The following is a 6,652-nucleotide window of genomic DNA, read 5'->3' on the forward strand; positions in this document are numbered from 1 at the left end:
TTGGCGCCATTTGGAATCCCTCGAGCCATAATAAGTGATGGTGGAACACATTTCTGCAACAAGCCATTTGAGTCTTTAATGAAGAAATATGGAATCACACACAAAGTTGCCACCCCTTATCACCCTCAAACAAGTGGACAAGTAGAGCTTGCTAATAGGGAGATCAAACATATTTTGGAGAAAACAGTGAACCCTAATAGGAAAGACTGGTCTTTAAGACTTAATTATGCACTTTGGGCTTATCGAACTGCTTATAAAACATTATTAGGTATGTCACCTTATAGACTAGTCTATGGAAAACCTTGTCACTTGCCTGTGGAACTTGAACATAAAGCTTATTGGGCTATTAAAGCTTTCAATTCAAATCTGGATGATGCTGGTCAACTGCGAAAATTACAAATAAATGAGCTTGAGGAAATAAGAAATGATGCATATGAAAATTCAAGAATTCATAAGCAAGAATAAAAGAATTTCATGACAAGAAAATACAGAGAAAAACCTTCAATGTTGGTCAAAAAGTCTTGCTTTATAATTCTCGACTGCATTTATTTCCTGGAAAATTAAGATCAAGATGGAGCGGTCCTTTTATTGTGAAACATGTGTATCCATATGGGGCCTATGACATTGAGAATCCAAAGAATGGCAATGTTTTCAAGGTAAATGGACATCGTCTGAAAGTTTACTTTGACAATTTTTCAGTTGAACATAACTCTATTGAATTGGGTGATCCTGTATATAAAGATTGATTTTATTTTATTTTATTTTTGTTTCTTATATAAATATTGATTTTATTTTATTTTATTTTTTTTTCTTATATAAATATTGATTTTATTTTATTTTATTTTTGTTTCTTTTTGAGTGATTTTTGCAAGTTTCTTTCACCCCGGTCAAATGACGGATAACGGTACTCCGTGACTTAAGTCGGTTCTTTCAGTTTCCCACAATTATTGATATCTGTGTATATATCTGTGCAATTCTTTGAATCTCTCTTCCAATTCTCATTTGAAAATGGACACTAATCTTGAAAAATTGAAAAAGTATTTTCCCGCTCTGCCTCAGAATGCGATTACAAAAATTTACCGTGCTAGATGTGCAAGATTGAGATTGTTAATGAATCATGGAATTCCTGAAGATATTCGCTGGTTGATTGAAGCAAAGGTCCGATTATCAGGTGAGTCCTCTAACTTCTTCATTTCACACATGCCTGGAACAGGTAAAAGCACTTTTGCAAAGAAGCGTCGTGCAAAACGACTGGATGTCTATCATCGATGTGCTAGATGGACTTGTAATACACAATGTCGTTCTTTAGGAATGGTATCTATAAACCGTGAAGATAAAATACAATTCATTAAGGATGGCCTGAGTAACCGTAAAGATAAAATACAATTCATTAAGGATGGCCTGAGTAAGGAGTCTTTAGATAATCTTCTATTGACTCTTGAGACGCATCCTAGTGGAGATGTGCATCGTGCAATTCATGATTTATAGCCACTATTTCATAAAGAACATGATCGACTTAGTCTTGGGAATCTGACTAAAAAAGACCCTGTTTGCCAGTTTTTAAGAAAACTGGATGGGAAGCATATCCCCGACCCATAGAGGGCGTTTAAGCTGTTCTTGGACGTAAAACCAAGGGAAGATGTGAGCCACAATCACAACTACCTGTACATACACATGTTTTTTTTTTCAAAAGTAAATAAATAAATAAATAAAAAGAGAGAGAGAGTGTGTGAGACTCTAGCTGGCCTACATATAGATGTTATGATTGCCTTTCTACTTTCTCATCTATAAAACCCTCTTTTCCTTCCTTTCATTTCTACTCAACCCATACATTCAACAAATACAGAAGTGTGTAGAAATGGCAAGTTCCTCAAGTCATCAAATAAGAAATATTTGTGTTTTTGGTGGATCTAGTCTTGGGAAAGAAAAGGAGTTTTTAGAATCAGCAAATCATTTTGGTCAGGTGCTAGCTGAGAGAAAGATTCATTTAGTGTATGGGGGAGGCAGTCTTGGGTTAATGGGAGGTGTGTCAATAGCTGCCTTTTTAGGAGGTAGTCAAGTTTTAGGAGTCGTCCCTGAAGCTTTCGCACAAGGGGACATCATTGGAAAAACAATTGGAGAGGAACTTCAGGTCTCCATAATGTCAGCTCGAATGAATGCAATGTTTAACCATGTTGATGCCTTCATTGCTTTACCAGGGGGTCTAGGCACATTGGAAGAGATCTTTCATATTTCCGCTTGGGCTCAATTGCACATTCACCATAAACTCATAGGTTTGTTAAATGTAAATGGTTATTATGATAAGTTGTTGTCTTTTCTTGATCATGCGGAGGACAAAGAAATTCTAACATCTTCTGCACGACAAATCATAATCTCTGCTACTACTGCTGAACAATTGATTGACCAACTACAATCTTTTATTCCTGTGATTGATCCTTCCATGAGTCGCATAAATTGGTCATCTACGGGAAGCCGTAAAAAGCTTACATTGGATTTGAGCCTTCATTTGTGAATTTTTGTGTCTTTTGGTTTTATTATTGTGTTTTGTTATTTCTTATTTTTGTTTTAGAGTGTTTCAGGTTTTGTCAGTGTTCGTTATTTCAGGTGATATCTTCTATACTCTATCTTTCTACCTTAGAACATTGAGGACAATGTCTCGTTTTGGTTGGGGGGAGAGGGTAGTAGTTGATAAAAAAAAAATTGTTTTTCATTTCATAAAGCATGTGCATAATTGTTGTTACTAGGATGGCAGAGTAAAGGAGTTCTTTTGTTAAAGTGACTCTTGAGACGCATCTTAGTAACCATTCTTAACAAGGTCTATTATAATACTTCCTGAAATATTCAGGTTTACAAACTCTCGTATTGTTACCACTTAATTCTGCTCATATACTTATTTAACATGTATTCTTAAACCTTAATTTACACACACACACTTTAACATATGATTGTGGGTTGCATATTGGATTATTACATTATTTATGTTCTTTTGTTAAAGGTAACAACTAAGGGAAAGGGATTGTATATAATTAAAAAGAAAAAAAAAAAAAAAAAAAAAAAAAAAAAAAAAAAAAAAAAAAAAAAAAAAAAAAAAAAAGAAAAAAAAAATGATGATAATAAAAATGTAGATAAGTTTGGTTTCGTAGCCTCCCTAACCTAAGCAATTAAGCCCGAAGGGGTGTTTTAACACCTAATACCCTAAAGTCAACTGACTTGGGAGCTATTGGCCCAACGCTTGTTACATGGGTTGAGGAGAAAAGCTTAAGGGAATCAAACATTGCACTATCTACATATCAGTATCTGCGACCCGAGTTACTAAGCTCGTAGGGGTGTCTTAACACCTAATGCCCTAATACCAACTGGTCTGGGAGTCATTAGCTGAAAGCTCATTACATGGGTTAAAGATGCATGATGTTTTTAAAGTATATGTATATAGAGTTAAAAAAAAAAAAAAAGACAAAAATAGTAATCCCAACCCAAGGAAGTTAACCTTAAACATTAGAACAAAAATTTTGTTTTCTTCCAAGAAAAGCCCCATAATTATGTGTTGATACATTGAGCACAAAAGAAAGGTTTATTAATATCTTGTTAAGAGGTATTGAGCAGATATATAAATTTAATGAGAGTTTGTTTATCTGGATAGACTAATGGAAGTTAAATGATGAATACCTTGCTTTGTGAAATTTGCAAATTTGTTTTCTATTTTAACGCTTTGATTACTAGGGACTAGTAATAAGCTGGTTGGGGGGTGTGATTAGTACTTAAAAGTGCATTTTTATCATGGTTTTATATCATCATTTTGCACTTGAAGTATCAATAACTCCTTAACTAAAATATGTTTTATAATAATGTATCTAATAATATAAGATACCTATAATTTATGGTAAATGTCTATTTTTAATGCAGGCCTATCACATAAATGAAAGGATTGATTGATGACTTGAAGAACTTAAATTGCAAGGATAAAGAGATGGCCAAACTTAGAAAAGAGATGTCGGTGCAATCCAAACCGGAACACTGTTCGGTAATTGGGTCATATCTGGAGCTACAGATCTCAGATTTAGGTCCAATTTATATGGATGGAAAGGTAAGACATAGGCCTACAACTTTCATATGGAGCCCAAGATCTAAAAAGGCCATTATCAAGTCCAAATTGTAGCAACAACAAAGAAGCCCGAATCTGTCTTCCAGCCCGAGCACTATTCGGTATTTTGGCCATATCTGGAGTTCTAGAAGTCCAAATGAGCTGAAATTTTTACACAAGAAAGCTGAGACAATTGCCTACAACTTTCATGTTTACAACTGGCTCCAATTTTGACGTTATCAATGACGTTTTGGGCAGACAAGAGAAGATAAGGATTGTCACCAAGTCAAAAGTTGGTCACCCACTTATCAATTAGTCATCAAATCAATAGTTCCCATTTTTGGCCTATAAAAGGAGGCATTTGCCATGCATTTAGGCATCTTGATTTCCAGATCAAGATCATGCTCTTCCTTTCTCTCTTTGTATTTTTTATGCTTTGTTTTCATTAATATTAAGTTTATGCCTTTCATTTCCTTTCCTTTACTTAGTTAACTTTTATGTTCTTATTTTGTTTATCTATTTTGCTTTCTTTCATTATGTCTAGCTAAGTTAATTATGTCAAGGTGAAAAGGTTACACTAATGGTGTAAGAATAAGTATAATGTAAACTTAATATGGACTTTAATGTTTGATACTAACATGTTTTATATTTGCTATCTTGTTCACTCTTTAATACTTTGCTTGTTAAATGACTAATCTTGATTTATGTTGTATAACACTTGGTACAACAAATGCTTGGCACTTTCATAGCCCATAATGTATGGTATAACCGACACCTGAGCTATGAAAGGAACTTGATTTGTTGTTAACATAAGTTATAATCATGAATGCTTGACGAGATTTACAAGTATTAGCATTAATTGAATAAGATGACTAATGTAATCATGTTAACAATATATAATCTGATTGGAACCTCCTTTGTGTGTGGTTTCCAATTCAATAATAAGAGTTTATACTATACTTGTTTGATATACCATTAGTGGAACCTCTAACCTTGACATTTGTTATTATCATTGTTTAATCGTTACATTAATATTCCATCTCAAAGTTCTCATCATCTTCTTCGAAATCGCGCAAAATCACGATTTCAGGACCGATTTTGCGATTATGCCAAAATGAGGTGCTGAAATAAAATCCTCCTCTCTTGTCCAGCTGTCAAGCACCTATTGCATTTTTTTTGCACAGTCACTCACGTGACTCTCTTCACTTCAGTGAATTAATTCATTGTCTTCAATCTTCACAAATCACAAAGCGCAAAATACTCTTCCCAAGTTTCCCAGCTGAACAAGTCCCTAATCGGCAACCATAACAACGGCGACAGCGATCTCCATCCTCCATAAAAGCGGTCAATGACAGTGCTTACGGTCCAATGACTCCAGTTTTTACTCCTTCTTTTTCCTTAGTGCTCACGGTCGCGACAACACATGAACCAAGATTGGTATGTTTAAAGACCTCTACTGCAGTCTCTGAAATTGAAGTGCTTCTGCCTTCTTGAATAAAAATTGAAATTAAGGTTTTAATTCTTCATGTGCTTCTTGTAAAAGCTTTTCCATTATTCAGTATTCATTCCTCTGCATTTCTTTATTTATTTGGTATTGTCCATTTCTATTATTTGGTAATTGTTCCTCTGTATTTCTTTATTCACCTGATAAATTAGGAATGTATTTTCCCACGTTTTTTCTCACAAAATATGAGGTTGAACATTACTTCCTTTTCTGTTTATCATGATTTTAACAGCGACGGGCCGACGACAATCTCCTCAACAGCTCACGGCTTCGGGCTTCCTCTGCAATCTTTATTAACAGCAGCACGCCGGCAACGATCTCCTTTCTTTCCCATCTTCAACAGCAGCAGGCGACATCGGGCCTCTTCACAAGCAGCCGTTTAGCTCATCATCATCATCTTCAACAGCAGCGGGCGACACCGTAAGTTCATTTTGCCTTCATCATCATCACTGCAGTAGTAGATTTTGCCCCTGTTATAGATTTGTATTTTACCCTGTTAAGTGTTGAGTTTAATTGTCCGGTAATAAAGATTTGCATTTTGCCCTGTTCATTTTGCCTTCAAAATCTTCTAATAGATTTGTATTTTGCCCTGTAATTCATTTTGCCCAGTCCTGTAATTTGTATATGTATAATGTTGAATTGAATGGAATTGATCGGGTGAGAAAATTGTTGAATTGAATGCCACAGTATATACTATATATCTTGACTAAATTGGACTAAATATTACTCGGGTGAAAATTGAACTGAAAACTGTTGAATTGGACTAAATTGAATGTCATTTCAATATTATAGGACTGAATTGAATTAAATTAATGAGATGAAAATTGGATTGAAAAATGTTGAATTGGACTGAATTTAATGCCATTTCAGTATTATAGGACTAAATTAATTGGAATAAATTAATGGGGTGAAAATTGGACTAAAAATTCTTGAATTTGATTGAATTGAATGTCATTTCAGTATTGTAGAACTGAATTATTTGAAGCATGAATTTTTTTTTATGTATTTTAAAATTCCTTACGATTTTACGATTTTACGATCCGATTTTACGATCCGAGTTTGTTTAG

At 34.3% G+C, this 6,652-nt stretch overlaps 1 long non-coding RNA gene across 1 annotated transcript; it reads left to right on the top strand.

Moving 5' to 3' along the window:
- The first annotated feature begins 5,418 nt into the window (after positions 1-5,418).
- Positions 5,419-6,264, top strand: LOC105140568 (uncharacterized). Its single transcript, XR_845208.1, has 2 exons — positions 5,419-5,518; positions 5,818-6,264. It is a non-coding gene; the product is annotated as an uncharacterized LOC105140568 (long non-coding RNA).
- Positions 6,265-6,652: the final 388 nt, after the last annotated feature.

The sequence above is a fragment of the Populus euphratica genome, unplaced genomic scaffold, assembly GCF_000495115.2.
Source record: "Populus euphratica unplaced genomic scaffold, PopEup_1.0 scaffold116.1, whole genome shotgun sequence".
NCBI classification, from domain to species: domain Eukaryota; kingdom Viridiplantae; phylum Streptophyta; class Magnoliopsida; order Malpighiales; family Salicaceae; genus Populus; species Populus euphratica.